Below are 18,085 nucleotides of genomic sequence, written 5' to 3'. Positions count from 1 at the left end.
AACAGTCAAAGAAATTAAATAAGATAAAATGAGAATAGCAGAAAATAATATAAGAGATTAGTTGGTTATATCGAACATGGTAGTCGCGTTTATACAGACAAAAATAATATAAGGAGGATATAATAATAAGAGTTTTTAACCTATAAATACTTTCAGGATTTGGATTTACTTTATTGCATAATTTCAATATGAATAAACAAGTACATTGTCGTTGAATAAATAAGTACATTGCAAATACTAAAATTATTATTATAAACAACTACTAAACTGAAAACTAAATTTTTATCCAATTTTAACCTATTCATTTACAAATGTATATCTATTATTTTATTTGGCTGTTTGAATGCTCCCATATTAGAACTAATCATTTCTTCTTTTTTTATTTTTTTTTATTTTATTTTGCTACTTGGATCCACCTTAAGTTGACAAAATCACATAAATACGCGTACAAACACAGAAGCACAAATAAACTCTTCCACATGAAGATATATATATAATCTCACTCTTAAATTGCAAGGATTTTAGTTTGTAAACTAGCCAAGAATCTTGCTATTTTGGGTGACTAAAACAATGGAGTTATCATATTAGCCAAAATTATAAATGATATGCAACTAACTAAAATAACTGGTTAATATCAAAACAAAAATATAAAATTATGACATTATCCAATACGAATATACATATAGTTTGCAAACTAACCAGCTAGTTTGTAAACTAGCCTTTAGCTTGGAGCCACCCTCGTTCCATTTGAAAAAATTGAGATATGGTTAAAAATACGATTTGGGCATTTTTTAACCGACGAGGACAATACACTAAAACGTTAGACGATCAAATCTATTTTTCCAAAGCTCCTTGATTAAGAATTAATGTTTTTAACATAGCCATGGCACTCTAGATTGAAATTTAAAATACGATTTTTTATTAAGCGAGAATATCAAAAGTTGACATATGATATGTCATTCTATTCAGAATGTCATTTTCTATCGAATAAAGTAAAAAAATACCGAGGGTACCATTTAAAAATCGAAAGTAGTAGTCATTTCCGGTGAAACAGGAAGTGACCGAAAACAATTGAATACGTCAATCAATCCTAATTCATGTCATATACTAACATACCAAATCTCTTTTTTTTATCTGAAAAAATAAAAAAGTTATAGGGGTGAGCCACTTTTGAGACGCACCCGGTATATTAACTAGTTATTCAGCCTGAGTTAGTACCGGGAGTTTACTGATAAATGGCTACGAGAATTGCATCGCGGGTCTTTCAAAAATTTGAATTTCTAATTAAATGAGACAATCGCAAGAACGGTAAACTAATAAGAATTATTAACCTAATAAATTTACCGTTCTTGCGATTGTCCCACTTAATTAGAAATTCAAATTTTTGAAAGACCCGCGATGCAATTCTCGTAGCCATCTATCAGTGAACTCCCCGAACTAACTCAGGCTGAATAACTAGTTAATTATAAACAAGGGTACTAGCCTGTACTAGGTATGAATTTTCACATGATTTTGAATATTCGCGTATCAGCTGTTGCAACAAACTATTTCGTTTCTTTTAAACGAATTGAAGTTTTAATGGCGCTCAGAATCCCACATATTATATAACATAAGATTATTACAATAGATCTGAGAAGGTCGCAGTGGATCAGGCCGATAGCCACCCCTAGCAACAAATATCTCGGTAAATACGCAGGTATTTCCATGCAAATTATCGTATCAAGCCGACTCTCTGGTTTAGAAATATGGTGTGCTAGTATCTACAACCTTTTCAGTACCAGCTGGCGGCAAGTTATCACCTGTTACATTGAAATTTGCTGTCTTATCGAGGATAGGTTTTGTTAATGGTTTTGTTGTAAATATTAGCTTCCGAGATCTACTGCGCTACGCTTAAAAGAACTAATCAAGACTGCTCTTCTAACTTTTGACTACCCGTATGTGACGTAACAGGTGTAGTAACACGTAGTCTCTAAAACACGTAAAGTTGGATAGCTATTTATTGAAGAAACTGTGGTAGTCAGTGGTATCATTCATATATCGTTAATAAAAATGTCAGAAATAAGTCGTTCATCGAAATGGTTTCAGTAAAATCTAATATATTACTCAGAATATAAAAAATAACTATAACGTGATTTGTCTCGTTAAATACAGCCGTACGAATTTCTACTAAAACTAAATTATAATTATAGTTGATATATGAAATAACAACGAATAACAATTAAACAGGCGTTAAAATGAAATGCTACAAAATTATACTATGAAAATACAATTAGCACGCGATGTAAAATCATACTCGGTTATATTTCAAAGGTGGAAAATTATATTCAAGCAATATCAAAATGACGTAATTGTCTCAACCAGCCGGCGAATTGCGTTATCATGAATTTAGAAAATAGGTATAATACAATTTCATTTTCGAAAAATCTGCATAATAAAATGTTAATTAACAGTCTTCATTTAAATAACTGTTACAAAATGCATATTCAAAAGTTATTATTAACATCTCACAGATATACAAATTTGTTTGATGGTGGTTATTATAATTTTATATAATTCTCCTCAAATATTAAGCGGTTACATTTCTGTATATATTTTTGTTATTTTTATACCATTTTAGATTTATGAAAGCCAAATGGACCAAAAAAATTATGGTCTCCAATAAATTTTCTCTATTTTTCTAATAGCTTTGGATTCTACCAGGGGTGTATCTACCTACCAAAAATATTTTGAAATAATTTTCAGTGAAACTGATAGGTGAGAACCGGCACATAAACTGAACTGAATAATGAACACTTTAAGCTTATAAACTCTAATTTAAATACTGCCTTTAAATATTTACACGATATACAAATATATTTTAAAATTATAAACATCATATTTGTATTACAGGCAATATGTGTATATTATCCTGTTACATACTTTTATGACAAATAATTATTATTATCATTAGAGAATAAGTTATTGTCATTTGTGGAATAAACGTATGCAAAAGACCCTATTTATATGAATGGGAAATATTTAATGTAGTTTCAATGCAAGGTTAAAGCCAATTTCACAATAATAACCCTTTGACATTTACATTAATAGCACGTTGTCCTTTAGCATGAAAGAGCAAACATAATAGAATTTCTATTAAAAGTTCTTTCATTACTTCCGAAAAATTTGATATTTTAACCTAAATGTATTTATGGAATAGTATTGATATCAGATGCAGATTGGTATTAATTTTCCTTTAAGCAATATTGTGAAGTCGTTTTTGACAATTTTATTATTATCAATTTATTAGTACATATATTAATAATACCGAAATAATCGAAAAAACGACCTCCAGTTGGCTTTGAAATGAACATCGATGACATTCCCATATAATTTTACATATAAAATGACAGCGGTCTTCATTTCTTAACTATCGCTGACGTCGGTTTTTTTCGATCATATTGTATTACACCTACACGCATTTCTAGTCAAAAACATAATTTATATACTGCCAAACGGTACTAATATACTTTTATATTCTAGGTAAAATATACTTTGATATTCATTAAGAATCGGTGCATCATATATTCATAAGTTATGACAAAATTAAATTTTAAAAGTTGGTATTAAATGTGTCACATAAACAAAACGATTGTTGTCCATTTTGGCTAAGGGGCTCCAATTTATTATTGCTAATTTCCTAATATCATGGTCCCATATTAGGTTTAGTCTTTTTCTAGGTCTGTTCCTTGTTGGTACCTTGCTGTAATTTTTGTGATCCATTTGTTGCCGGTCCTTCTTGCCAGATGTCCTGCTCATTGCCAACTGAGGGATTTGATTCTGTGAATAACATCTATTACCTTGATCTTTTCTCGTATCGACTGTATTTTTTACGAACTTTATTTATTCATATTCCCAGCATATTTCGTTACATCGAGCGTGTTGTGACCTACAGTTTCTTTATGATGTCGGTTTTAAATATCCAAGTTTAGCATCCATAGGTCATGACTAGTAGTAATTTAATTAACTCTACAGTTAATTTGTATTTTAACTGTTTTCTAAGACTGTTGATATTATTTTTTATAAGTTACATTTTTCTACTACACTGTTCTATATTCATTAATGACCTTCATGTAAAGCCATCATATACATTGTGTTATGCTACATTCAAAAATATACCACATCGAAAAATTTCCAAAGCTTATCTAAATTCACGCTTCGTTTATCTGTAAATAACATGTAAATGTTTGGACGGTGGAAACATTTTTACGCTGGCAACTATATTTCTTTTGTTTACTTTTCATGTCCGTGGATAAGAAAATGGCACTGAGTTGGATAAAGGATCAAAAGGAATGCTATTAACGAAATATCGATTGTTGACTAGTACGTTGAAAGAAAATTTTCAGAATATAACGTAAATCAATTACCATAAATATTTTTTATTAAGTAATTATAATCGGTTGTTATGTACAGAACTAGTACATCCTCACAGGGTAGCTTTGCCTGAGGACGCTTTCACACACACCGACAAAATCGGTGCCGGTGTTGTTGCTGGAATCGATTGCAGCATAAATAAATTAGGTCCTTCACAAAATATTATACTCTGATCCGGTAAATTAGTCGGTCCTGTTACGTTTTTCGTCGGTTCCGTGTGGATAGAAAGTCACAATTTATTTAAACACAATTTATTTAACACTAATTAACAAAAACAATAACGATTAAAAGACTTAAAGAACTATTTATAACTTATTTACAATTTATCTAATTATTTATCTAACAGAAATTTCTTTTGAATTAGCGCGGCGATTGTTACTGTACGCGTCGATCAGTTATTTATCTCTATCTCCTTCAGGTTTCGGGCATCGGCTTATATATGAGAGAAACAGACAGTCCAGACATATCTCGAAAATTCTTAGCGGCGTTCTTCGAACGCCGGTGGGCGTATGAGTCATACCCGAGTGGCCAAGCCTAAGGCCGAGTTCACACGGTACGGGTCCGCAACACTGCCCCCTTTTTAGGTACATGCTCGTCCCGAGATGTACACGGTGAATAAAGGTATTTGCAAAGCTGGCCCCTGGTACATTGAGAAGTCTGGTAGAAAAAGCAGTCTACAGTTTTCTCGCTTGATCTCAGCTTTGGGTTATAGCAGCAAACGAGGATCTCGATTCCCGTAAATCTAAACAAGACTTCAATCATGTTCCGGATTGTACGCCAACTCAAACCATCGAGTCCACCCGCCAGCTTCGGAATCGCTAATCGTGTAATGTTGTTGTTTAGCAAGGCTTCTCTCAGTTCAATAAGGGTCTTCCATAGATTGAGATATGTCGGCTTACTCGGGGACCATTCCTTGGTGACCAGGTAGAAGATGTGTCTTGCTTGACCATGTGCATTATCGGTTAGCCTCAAGACGGTTCCAACCTCTAGATCCTGTCGGCGTAGTTCTCCGACACGCCCAAACTTCTCATTGAACGTCGCAGCGATTCCTCTGGACATCCGCAAATCTCGGGCCACACAGTGAGCGAGCGAATAATCAGGAGGCACGGAAAAGAGGTCTCGTTGTTCTTCTTTGATTACGCCATAGCGAGCCTTCTCACTGCTGTTGTATCGGGCCATGAAATCGTCAAAGGACATCTCTAAATCAGGGGGATCAAAGCTGCTGGTTCTCACGGTCCCAGCACGATCTTCTATTTCGCCTTGGTAGGGGCTCAAAGGTTGAAATGGACTACCCTCGGTTTTCCTTTCGGCAATTTTCTGATACGGTATACGACGTCATTAATCCTATCCAGGACTTCGTATGGCCCTTCCCACGAGGATTGTAGCTTCGGAGATAACCCACGACGTCTCTGCGGGTTGTATAGCCACACCAAATTCCCTGGTTGGTATCCCCCATGCTCAGCTTGAATGTCGTAGTGCTCCTTCATTCGGTCACTAGCGCTTTGAATATTTAGGCGGACTCGCTGATGGATGTCGTCCAGATAGGCGCACTTCCCGTCCCATAACGATGCTGGCTGGAGTTTGCCCTGTAGATTCTTGGATGGATGAACGATAGGCCAACAGGAACAGGTGAAGAGATTTGTCCTAGTCTCTTTGGTGGTCAGAGACTACTTTGGCCAAATAACGGTTGATGGTTCTGTTCATGCGTTCAACCATCCCATCGGATTGTGGATGCAGAGCAGTCGTCCTGGTCTTGTGGATGTTAAGGACCTCACAGACGCCTTGGAACAGATTGGACTCAAAGTTTCTTCCCTGATCTGAATGCAGCTCCATGGGAACACCAAACCTGCAGATCCATTCCTTAACAAGAGCATCAGCAATGGTGGACGCTTCTTGATTTGGCAACGCGTAGGCCTCGACCCATTTGCTGAAGTAATCCATTACTACCACAATGTATTTGTTGCCATCGTTCGTCTCCGGGAAAGGACCAGCCACGTCGATTGCTATTCGTTCGAAAGAACTGCCTACATTGTACTGGCGCATTGGAGCTTTACCACGCTTTTGTGGTCCATTGATAGCAGCGCAAACATCGCATTTCTTACACCAGGCCCTAACGTCTTCTGTGCAGTTCACCCAATAGAACCGTTCATGCAGCTTGCCAAGGGTCTTGCTAACACCAAGATGTCCACCGCTGGTTCCATTGTGAACTTCCGCCAAGACTTCCGGGACCCTCTTCTTTGGAATGACGATCTGTCTTCTCTCTTCTTGTCCCTCTGGTCTCTCAATCACACGGCGAAGTAATCCGTTATCTATTACCAATGAATTCCACTGGGACAAGTACGACTTCACGTTCGGCGAATATCTGCAAACTTCCTCCCACGTTGGTCTCTGGTCCGCGTTTTTCCAGTTAATCACCAAGCCCAACTCTGGATTACTGATTTGGTCATTTGCAAGATATTCGGTTTGCCAACTATCACCAACCACAGTCGTTAAGACTTTCACTTCTTTCTCTTCTTTGCAACGATTTCCCATCTGTCCGCAATTCCAACAGCAAATCGGTCCCCCCTTCTTGCTCATATACTGATCCAGTACTTTCCGCACAATCCTTTCCACTTTGGAATCGTCGGAACTCTCCTCAACAGCCCGTACAAATCCTAGAGACCTAGAGCATTCTTTCGCGGCCTCAAATTCCAGGGCACGTGCTGGGGCATCTCCCAAATGCGTTGGATGAGCTAAAAGAAGTGTTTGCCTTGTCTCGTTGTCAAGTAAACCATCAATAAAAGCCTGTACTGTTAAGCGCTCCATAACATTTTCGGGCATAGCAGGGTACGCAAGGCGAGCAAGGCGGACTATTTCAGCTTGATATTCTCTTAGAGTCTCATTAGGCTGCTGAACACGATTTTTAAGCTGGGAATGGTAGACATGTTCCAAATGAGCTTGGCCGTACCTCATTTCTAAATGTCGTACCAATTGCTGATAATCTCCCTGTTCCGATGGTGACAGTGTCTGCAGGATGTCAGTCGCTTCTCTCTATCTTTCGGCGCCATGTCGACTTGCCAATATCCACTCTTCAGATCTAAGGTAGAGAATATAGTCGATCCCGCCAGCGTGTCTAGAGTATCATCTATCCTCGGCAGGGGATAGCTATCCTTCTTGGTAACATTATTAAGCTGCCGATAATCAACACAGAACCTGGTGGTACCGTCTTTCTTCTTTACTAGTACTACCGGCGATGTCCACGGGCTGTTAGATGGTTCGATGACACCCTCTTCTCTCATTTCTCGAAGGATTTTATCAGCTTCTTCACGTTTGGCGAGCGGAAGTCTTCTCGGATTTTGTTTGATTGGTCGTGCATCTCCGGTATTAATTTTATGTTGTACTAAATTGGTACGACCTCTCTGTCCTGCTTCTCCTTTATCAAACACATCTTGATACTTGATTATCAGGTTTCTCAATTTTCTACTATTTTCGGGAGATGATAATCCCTTAACATTTACTCCTTCACCATTTTGTCCGGAATTTTTGAAGTCGAAACTTTGGAGGCTTCCACGCTTCGAATAACCTCATTTCTAAATGTCGTACCAATTGCTGATAATCTCCCTGTTCCGATGGTGACAGTGTCTGCAGGATGTGAGTCGCATCTCCTCGCAGTGCGACAGTCAAAGCGGTAGCCTTTACAACGATTGTCCATCCGTTCGCTCTCGCAGCGGCCTCAAACTGGCAAAAATAATTGGCCCAAGCGGTTTTTCCGTCAAACTGTGGAGGCTTAATTACTGACTTTGATATATACTTATTTTCGACGAGTGTTGGGTCTTCCGAAGATTCTTGACGATTTGGTGAAGCCGCCTTCGCTATTTTTTTCTTTAATATTTCTATCTTTCTGTTTACATCGTCCTCAATTTGTGTTATTTTGTCTTGTAGCTCCGTAGAATTCTCTATAATCTTTTCTTCTAATTCCCTGGAATGTTCTGTTATCTTTTCTTCTAAATTAAGTATTTTATTATTAAAGCTAGCCTGTATGTCTTTAGAATTTTCTGCGATCTTATCTTCTAAAATATTAATTAAATCCTGGGAATTTTTCATCATTTTATCTTCTAAATTATTCAAATTGCCGTTTAAGTTGTCTTGCAAATTTTTTAATGACGAGTCAAGGTCACCTTCCAGCTCGAAGTAAAATGTGTCAGGATCCTCACCTTCCTCCACCAAAACGTCTCTCAGTCTAGCTTGCAAAATGCTTTTTTTTCATCTGTCTCGCACTCTCTCTCTTCCAATATGCATTTCAGTTCAGACACTTTTAAGTCTTTCAACAATTTTTTTAGAGCCATGGTCAGTCTTTTTATTCTTCTAGTCACACGCCACACTGACACCAATTGTTACGTTTTTCGTCAGTTCCGTGTGGATAGAAAGTCACAATTTATTTAAACACAATTTATTTAACACTAATTAACAAAAACAATAACGATTAAAAGACTTAAAGAACTATTTATAACTTATTTACAATTTATCTAATTATTTATCAACAGAAATTTATTTTGAATTAGCGCGGCGATTGTAACTGTATGCGTCGATATGTTATTTATCTCTATCTCCTTCAGGTTTCGGGCATCGGCTTATATATGAGAGAAACAGACAGTCCAGACATATCTCGAAAATTCTTAGGGGCGTTCTTCGAACGTCGGTGGGCGTATGAGTCATAGCCGAGTGGCCAAGCCTAAGGCCGAGTTCATACGGTACGGGTCCGCAACAGTACAATAATATAGGCCGGCAACTGCTATAGAATTAAACATAATTTTCGGAACGAGCGAAAAAAAAATGAAAAAATCGGTGTAGACACCGGCACCTATTTGCCGGTGCGTGTGCAAGCGCTCTGGGGGGCTTGGGTGACATTGTGATTTTAAAAAGTAATAACCATGAGGTAATAGTAGATGAATATTATGGGTTGATATAATTTTTATTAATTTGCAATAAATTTATATTTATTAATTTTAATTAATTAATATAAATTTATATATTATTATTACACAAAATCGAAACAAGTATGAATCGACAATAAAACGTTATTTCGTCAGTGAAAGGTGATAACCTGCTAACTCCATTTTTGATTTTAAGTAAATAATACGTTTAATACATCATTTTTACGCAAAAATTTTAACGGAATATTGAGTTTTATTGTTCCCCAACAAATATTATTGTTATCTCTTTATCATATTAACGCATGAATATACTTGCTACATGTGTACATATTTTTTTATACCATTTCTTTTCTCTCCTCTATAAAATTACAAATAATGGAGTTAGCAGTTTATCACATTTCACCGACGATTTAAAAAAAATTGTGTGTGCACTATATGCGCATATTTGAAGGGAAACTTCTTTTTATTTCCGTCTGTCTGTCCATCTGAGGACTCCATTCGGGTATCTCCATCCACGTGCCGAGTTTGGTTTCAATCGACCCATAATTTAGGAAAATCCTGATGATTTCGTCTATTTAGAGCTATCGGTTTGAAACGTCGGCGTCGGGAGCCTCATCCTGTAACCTGTTTCCAATTATGCCGAAATCGACCAACATTTTTCTTCAATATCAAGTCCTTAGTCCCACCCTGGTGAAGATGTAAACGAAACGTCGTATTTAGCTTTGTAGGATGGGACCGTATGCACCGTCGCTCATATGCCTATCCACCAAATTTGGTAGCGACTGGACGACATCAATATTTGACTTTTTTACGTCAAAACTAACGTCAAAACTCCGGTGACATGTATCGTATACCGTGAAGGCCGGTTATCGGACGATTTTTAATTTGATTCATTGCTGATAGGGTTTCGTAGTGCATGAAACGTGAAAGGAAGAATCACGAAAGATAGGGGCTCTTCGAGCCGCATCTACCTTTCCGAGTTTCGGCCCCTTAGCTCACATAGGGCCCCAGTTACGACGCTCCAAGATCGTTACGACTTTCCTCTCGCGAGTTCGTGTGTCACGACCTTCAATTTTACCCCTTGCGCGTAAAGAAGTTTCATTTCAAAATTACGTGGTAACCATAAAAGTAATATTTTCGTATATTTTTGTACTAGTAGCAGATGGAACATATTTTTATTGAGCACTGTATACAAATAGGTTTTTATAAACTGTAGAGAAATACTAGGTGTTTCTATTTATTTTGTAACACTAGACTTTTTTCTAGTCACTCTTCTTCAACTGTTATTTTGCATACCATAGTGCTTTTCAATATTCATCTTGTCTTTAAGTATTTGGTATTTTTGCTGAGCACCCTTTTTTCGGTCATTGGGTTTGTATCTTGGCTAGTTGTTTAAAGAATCCACAACCCATTTTTGAAGACATTTGTATAGCTTTGTTGTATAATATGTGCATTTAAGGTGCTCAAGTCAACCATTTGAAAATGTGCCATTTTATCAATACATTTTTTACCACGGCTGATTTAGAACATACCTTAACTTACTAATTTTAATATATGGTTATAATAAAACAAACAAATAAATAAAAAATGATACAATATCCAAAAATTAATAAAAAATACTTACAAAATACGCTACACATAAGTCCGGTAGCCTCCTCTCGAATTTCTGTCAACAAAATGGCACTCCGTATAAGTTTATGGCTTTATAAATTTGTCGAACGCCTCCAGATTTGAGGTAACAGAAAGCCTCATGAAACGCCTTTGACCAGTTTATGTATGTCGAATCAGCGAGTAATGGCAGTGGCAATCCCCATTACTACAATAGCAGGTGCTTACAACATATAGAGGAATTGCCGTTGGGGGTTGAACTTTTGCTGGCCACAGCAGCAAAATAAAAATCACCGCTCACCTTGTGGTGATTTAGTGTTTCATTTTGATATAGGAATGTTTTTAGCTCGAGGCCTGACAGACACAGGGTGTGAGAGCTATAACAATATTAATCGTGAAAAAAAAACCATTGGTATGGATTTTTTAAAGAAACAATGTTTATAAAAGCAAAAATAAGCAACATTGACATTGAAGCAACCCGAACGAAAACACAATTAAAAATATATCAAAAGTTAAGCAAATACATTCATACATATATCGCTCGAAACAGTTTTGTTGTTCTAAACCAGCGATATAAGCGATATCTCTATAGCGGGCTATGTAGGTAAATATGCCGTAGCTTGTCGAGCAAACGATTTTTCACGATCATGAGCGTCGAGTATTTGAAATTGAAAACATATAAATTCGACGGTGCCATGTTTTTGACTCATTTCATCGACAGATGTGATGAGATTATTATTGCACTTTATAGATCCAAACGTTTTTGAAAATAATGTATTTTAAAGTTATTGGTTGTTTGAGTTTGCCTCTATATTTTGCATTACTAATAAATGTCTATTTTGTATTTCGATGACAGTATCCGCAAGTTTTGCCTGAAGCCGCAAAGAAACGTGCTCTATAGTGAGAAAAATGTTATTATATCTTAGAGACGTAGAATTACAAAATTTCTTATTTCAGATGTTCTGGGGTCGTGAGTGCATGTCAAAATTTAAATATATACTTGATATATTATTTCAAGTTATATGCTTTCGTTTTTGAAGTAAACAAATATTGAAAGTGTTGTGCCTTCACAGAATTTAAATTGGCATTAGGAATAGATTTCCTGATTTAGTAACGATATTGCTCATAGGAATTGATAATGTGAAGAATAACAACACAGGAACATAGAATAACAAGAAAGAAATTCTAGCAAGTTATGAGATAAATTTTATTTATATAGTTTGTTTGTTTAAGAGTTTAGTTTGAAAAAAGTTAAACAATTATTATTGTCCAGGTCATATTTGATAACTGTTGTTAATTGATAACATATTACAGGGACACAGTAAAGACAAACATTTTGACCTCTTTGAAAGAGAAATGTTGCAATGGATATTAATACTTAGCATTTTTGTACGATGTACAATGCAGGCAATATTGCAAGCCTCTAACGCACTATTCGCGTAAAGAAGATATGGGTATTGTATTTATACCTAGGTAGTTAATATACATGGAATAATACATTTTATTATTGCAATAACGATGTCTTTATGTTGTATTTTTTTAGAACAGATTTATTATTAGTTGGCTAGTGTGTTAGTAGGATAGCCATTGGTAGTTATCAGTATGAAGTCGTCAGGTATTAATAATAGGAATTGATCAAAGCTTATACATTTATTGTGATATTTATAGTTTAATAAACGAATTAATGTGCTTATTGTGTATCTAATCAAAGAACAATGAAAAGTTGAATACTATAGGGGTAATGTTATACAAAGAATCACATCAACATTTTTGGTCATATACTTGTACTGATATTTGCTTCTTTGAACTAAAGAATTATACAGTACCTACTACACAATATATAATCTGCAGTTACATTTAGTAGCTATTGGTAATTAATTTTTATCTAATATAATATCTAACATCAGAAATATTGTTAATTATCAACTATAGTCAACTAAGAACTAGAATTATCAACTATAAACACAATAATATACTGTATCTAAGCAATATGTAATTATTTAACAATTTTTGGAAATACTGGTACTAAATTCTTTTTGACTATTTAATTTTCTAAGTCACAATAATGGTGGACAACATAGCAAGTAAAATTATACAAGTAAAACATAATTTTAACTTATTTTTCATCGGGATTTTGGTATTGATCTACTTAGTAGGATATGCAGTTATCAATCATATTTTTGAATATTTATATTCAATATTGTTTAGGAACAGCCCAATTACTCTGAAAAAATATGGTCAAATTCTTTGAAAAGAAACTTTTAAAATCAGCAATGATAAAAAAATATATAATTGTTGTATAGCAGAACCAGGGGACACAGAATTAGGGGAATTAACAATAGATTATTAAAAACTGCCTTCTCTTAAAAAAGTAGTATTATATGCACTTAGAAAGACTATTAAGGATATAAGTACATACATACATACATACATACATACAGCCGTTACTCGCTGACGAGTATTCGACACACATAAAGAAAATGGTCACGCAAGGCGTTTTCTTTCATGAGCTTTTCTGTGACTGAAAAGCCCGATACGTGATGTTATCTGCCTACCGCACTCCGGACATTCAAAAATCTCATTGCTTTGTTGCCTCTCTACTTTTTGGTTGCCGCTGTTAACTGAGTTTACAACCCTTCTCCATTGAGTTCTATTGTGAGCTGCTTTTTCCCACTCATTCTGCATGTTAATTCCCTTTAAATTTTCGTGGAAAATGTCCTTGTATCTTTTCAGTTGTCCACCCGGCCTCCTCTTACCGTCCACAAGCTCACCGTAAAGCAGAGATTTTGGTATGCGGTTTTCTTGCATTCTGCATACGTGACCAGCCCATCTTAAGCGGGATTTTGTGACCATGACTTCAATACTCTCGCAGTTAGATTTTTCAAGGACCGATACGTTTGAGACATGATGGAACCACCGGACTCTTAAGAGTTGTCTAAGGTGTCTCTGTTGCAACTTGTTCAATGCGTTCATGTGTCGGCGGTAAGGCACCCAGGTTTCGCTCCCATATATCATGGTGGGGACATGACTTGCAGTATACCGAGCATCATGACTTGCAGTATACCGAGCAATTATAATCCTCCAATTATAAGAATATACACATAGAAGAAAAGTATCTATACTACTGATATATATATATATATATATATATATTATATATATATATATATATATATATATATATATATATATATATATATATATATATATATATATATATATATATATATATATATATATATATATATATATATATATATATATATATATATATATATATATATATATATATATATATATATATATCAGTAGTATAGATACTTACTTTCTTTCTATGCGTACTTATATCCTTTATAGTCTTTCTAAGTGCATATAATACTACTTTTTTAAGAGAAGGCAGTTTTTAATAATCTATTGTTAATTCCCCTAATTCTGTGTCCCCTGGTTCTGCTATACAACAATTATATATTTTTTTATCATTACTGATTTTAAAAGTTTCTTTTCAAAGAATTTGACCATATATTTTTTTTTCAGAGTAATTGGGCTGTTCCTGAACAATATTGAATATAAATATTCAAAAATATGATAAACTGCATATCCTACTAAGTAGATCAATACCAAAATTCCATTAGAGAAATAAGTTAAAATTATGTTTTACTTGTATAATTTTCTTGCTATTTGTCCACCATTATTTGTGACTTAGAAATTAAATAGTCAAAAAGAATTTAGTACCAGTTTTTATTTCCCAAAAAAAATAATTGTTAAATAATTACATATTGCTTAAGATACAGTATATTATATTGTGTTTATAGTTGATAATTCTAGTTCTTAGTTGTTTATAGTTGATAATTAACAATATTTCTGATGTTAGATATTATATTAGATAAAAAATTTAATTACCAACAGCTACCTACCTATGTAGCTGCAGATTATTATATTGTGTAGTAGGTACTGTATAATTCTTTAGTTCAAGAAACAAATATCAGTACAAGTATATAACCAAAAAAATGTTGATGCAAATTCTTTGTATAACATACGTACCCCTATGGTATTCAACTTTTCATTGTTCTTTGATTAGATACACAATAAGCACATTAATTCGTTTATTAAACAACCAAAACTCTAACTACTTAAATTCACAATATAAATATCACAATAAATGTATAAGCTTTGATCAATTCCTATTATTAATACCTGACGACTTCATACTTTATAACTACCAATGGCTATCCTACTAACACACTAGCCAACTAATAATAAATCTGTTCTAAAAAAATACAACATAAAGACATCGTTATTGCAATAATATAGAAATATATTCCATGTATCATTAACTACCTAGGTATAAATACAATACCCACATCTTCTTTTACGCGAATAGTGCGTTAGGAGGCAGAAATATTGCCTGCATTGTACATCGTACAAATTGGCTAGAATTTATTAATATCCATTGCAAACATTTCTCTTCAAAGGGTCTAAATGTTTTGTCTTTTTACTGTGTCCCTGTAATATGTTATCAATTAACAACAGTTATCAAATATGATCTGGACAATAATAATTGTTTTACCTTTTTTTCAAACTAAACTCTTTAAACAAACTATATAAATAAAATTTATCTCATAACCTAACTTGCTGCTAGAATTTCTTTCTTGTTATTCTATGTTCCTGTATTGTTATTCTTCACATTATCAATTTCTATGAGCAATATCATTACTAAATCAAGGAAATCTATTCCTAATGCCAATTTAAATTCTGTGAAGGCACAACACTTTCTTCAATATTTGTTTACTTCCAAAAAATGTCAAAGCATATAACATGAAATATTTCAAGTATATATTTAAATTTTTGACATGCACTCACATTTAGAACATCTGAAATAAGAAATTTTGTAATTCTACACGTCTAAAAAGATATAATAACATTTTTCTCACTATAGAGCGAAATTTTTTGCGGCTTCAGATACAAAACTTGCGGATTTCCATACATCGAAATACAAAATAAGATATTATTTATTAGTAGACAAATACCAAAATATAGAAGGCCAAACCAAACTCTAGGAAATAACTTTAAAATACATTATTTTTTTTCAAAAACGTTTGGATCTATAAATTACAATAATAATCTCATCACATCTGTCAGTGAAATGAGTCAAAAAACATAGGTTACCGTCAATTTATATGTTTTCAATTTCAAATACTCGACGCTCCTTGGTCGTGACGAAATCGTCTTGCTCGACAAAATACGGCATATTTTCCTACATAGCCCGCTATAGGGAGTTGAATATCCTTCTTCTATATATCCTTGGTTTAGAACAACAAAAACTGTTTCAGACGTGATATATGTATGAATGTATTTGCTGTAGATTTTGATATATTTTAAATTGTGTTTTCGTTCAGGTTGCTTCAATGTCAATATTGCTTATTTTTACTTTTATAAACATTGTTTCTTGCAAAGAATCCATACCAATTTAATTGTATTTTTTTTCACATTATAATATTGTTATAGCTCTCACACCCTTAACGGCTAGAAAGTGGTCTGTCAGACACCTCGAGCTAAACATTCCTCTATATCAAAATGAAACACTAAATCACCACAAAATTGTGGTGATTTAGTGTTTTATTTTGCTGTGTAGCACCAAAAGTTCCAACCCCCAACGGCAATTCCTCTATATGTTGTAAACACCTGCTATTGTAGTAATGGGGATGCAAATGCCACTGCCATTACTCGCTGATGAGCATTCGACATACATAAGAAGCTGGTCACGCAAGGCGTTTCATGAGCTTTTCTGTTACCTCCAAATCTATAGGCGTTCGACAAATTTATAAAGCCATAAACTTATACGGAGTGCCGTTTTGTTGAATACAGAAATTCGAGAGGTGTCTACCGGACTTATGTGTAGCGTATTTTGTGTAAGTATTTTTTTATTAATTTTTGGATATTGTATCATTTTTGTTATTTATTTGTTTGTTTTATTATAACCATATATTAAAATTAAGTTAAGGTATGTTCTAAATCAGCCATAAATTAAAAAAAATGTATTGATAAAATGGCAATTTTTTCCAAATGGTTGACTTGAGCACCTTAAATGCACATATTATACAACAAAGCTATACAAATGTCTTCAAAATGGGTTGTGGATTCTTTTAAACAACTAGCCAAAGTTATTACAAACCCAATGACCGAAAAAAGGGTGCTCAGCCAAAAAATACCAAGAATACTTAAGACTTAAGATGAATATTGAAAAGCACTATGGTATGCAAAATAACAGTTGAAGAGGAGTGACTAGAAAAGAGTCCTAGTGTTACAAAATAAATAGAAACACCTAGTATTTCTCTACAGTTTATAAAAAACCTATTTGTATACAGTGCTCAATAAAAATATGTTCCATCTGCTACTAGTACAAAAATATACGAAAATATTACTTTTTTATGGTTACCACGTAATTTTTGAAATGAAACTTCTTTACGCGCAAGGGGAGTAAAAATTGAAGGTCGTGACACACGAACTCGCGAGAGGGAAAGTCGTAACGATCTTGGAGCGTCGTAACTGGGGCCCTATGTGAGCTAAGGGGCCGAAACTCGGAAGGTAGATGCGGCTCGAAGAGCCCTATCTTTTCGTGATTCTTCCTTTCACGTTTCATGCACTACGAAACCCTATCAGCAATGAATCAAATTAAAAAATCGTCCGATAACCGGCCTTCACGGTATACGATACATGTCACCGGAGTTTTGACGTTAGTTTTGACGTAAAAAAAGTCAAATATTGATGTCGTCCAGTCGCTACCAAATTTGGTGGATAGGCATATGAGCGACGGTGCATACGGTCCCATCCTACAAAGCTAAATACGACGTTTCGTTTACATCTTCACCAGGGTGGGACTAAGGACTTGATATTGAAGAAAAATGTTGGTCGATTTCGGCATAATTGGAAACGGGTTACAGGATGAGGCTCCCGACGCCGACGTTTCAAGCCGATAGCTCTAAATAGACGAAATCATCAGGATTTTTCTAAATTATGGGTCGATTGAAACCAAACTCGGCACGTGGATGGAGATACCCGAATGGAGTCCTCAGATGGACAGACAGACGGAAATAAAAAGAAGTTTCCCTTCAAATATGCGCATATAGTGCACACACAATTTTTTTTAAATCGTC

General features: G+C 34.6%; 1 protein-coding gene and 1 long non-coding RNA gene across 2 annotated transcripts in view; one reads left to right on the top strand and one right to left on the bottom strand.

The window, feature by feature from the left end:
• Positions 1 to 18,085, top strand: part of LOC115889092 (sodium/calcium exchanger 1) — a 342,486-nt gene that overhangs the window by 86,699 nt on the left and 237,702 nt on the right. The window lies entirely within an intron of this gene.
• On the bottom strand, positions 15,018 to 15,732 carry LOC115888963. Its single transcript, XR_004051341.1, has 2 exons — positions 15,499 to 15,732; positions 15,018 to 15,434 (listed from the first exon to the last, which is right to left on the bottom strand). It is a non-coding gene; the product is annotated as an uncharacterized LOC115888963 (long non-coding RNA).

This window comes from Sitophilus oryzae, unplaced genomic scaffold (genome assembly GCF_002938485.1).
Source record: "Sitophilus oryzae breed Bouriz unplaced genomic scaffold, Soryzae_2.0 scaffold_810_pilon_pilon, whole genome shotgun sequence".
In the NCBI taxonomy this organism is placed as follows: domain Eukaryota; kingdom Metazoa; phylum Arthropoda; class Insecta; order Coleoptera; family Curculionidae; genus Sitophilus; species Sitophilus oryzae.
Note: the sequence above shows the minus strand (reverse complement) of the source record. Positions and strands in the feature narration are given on the sequence as shown.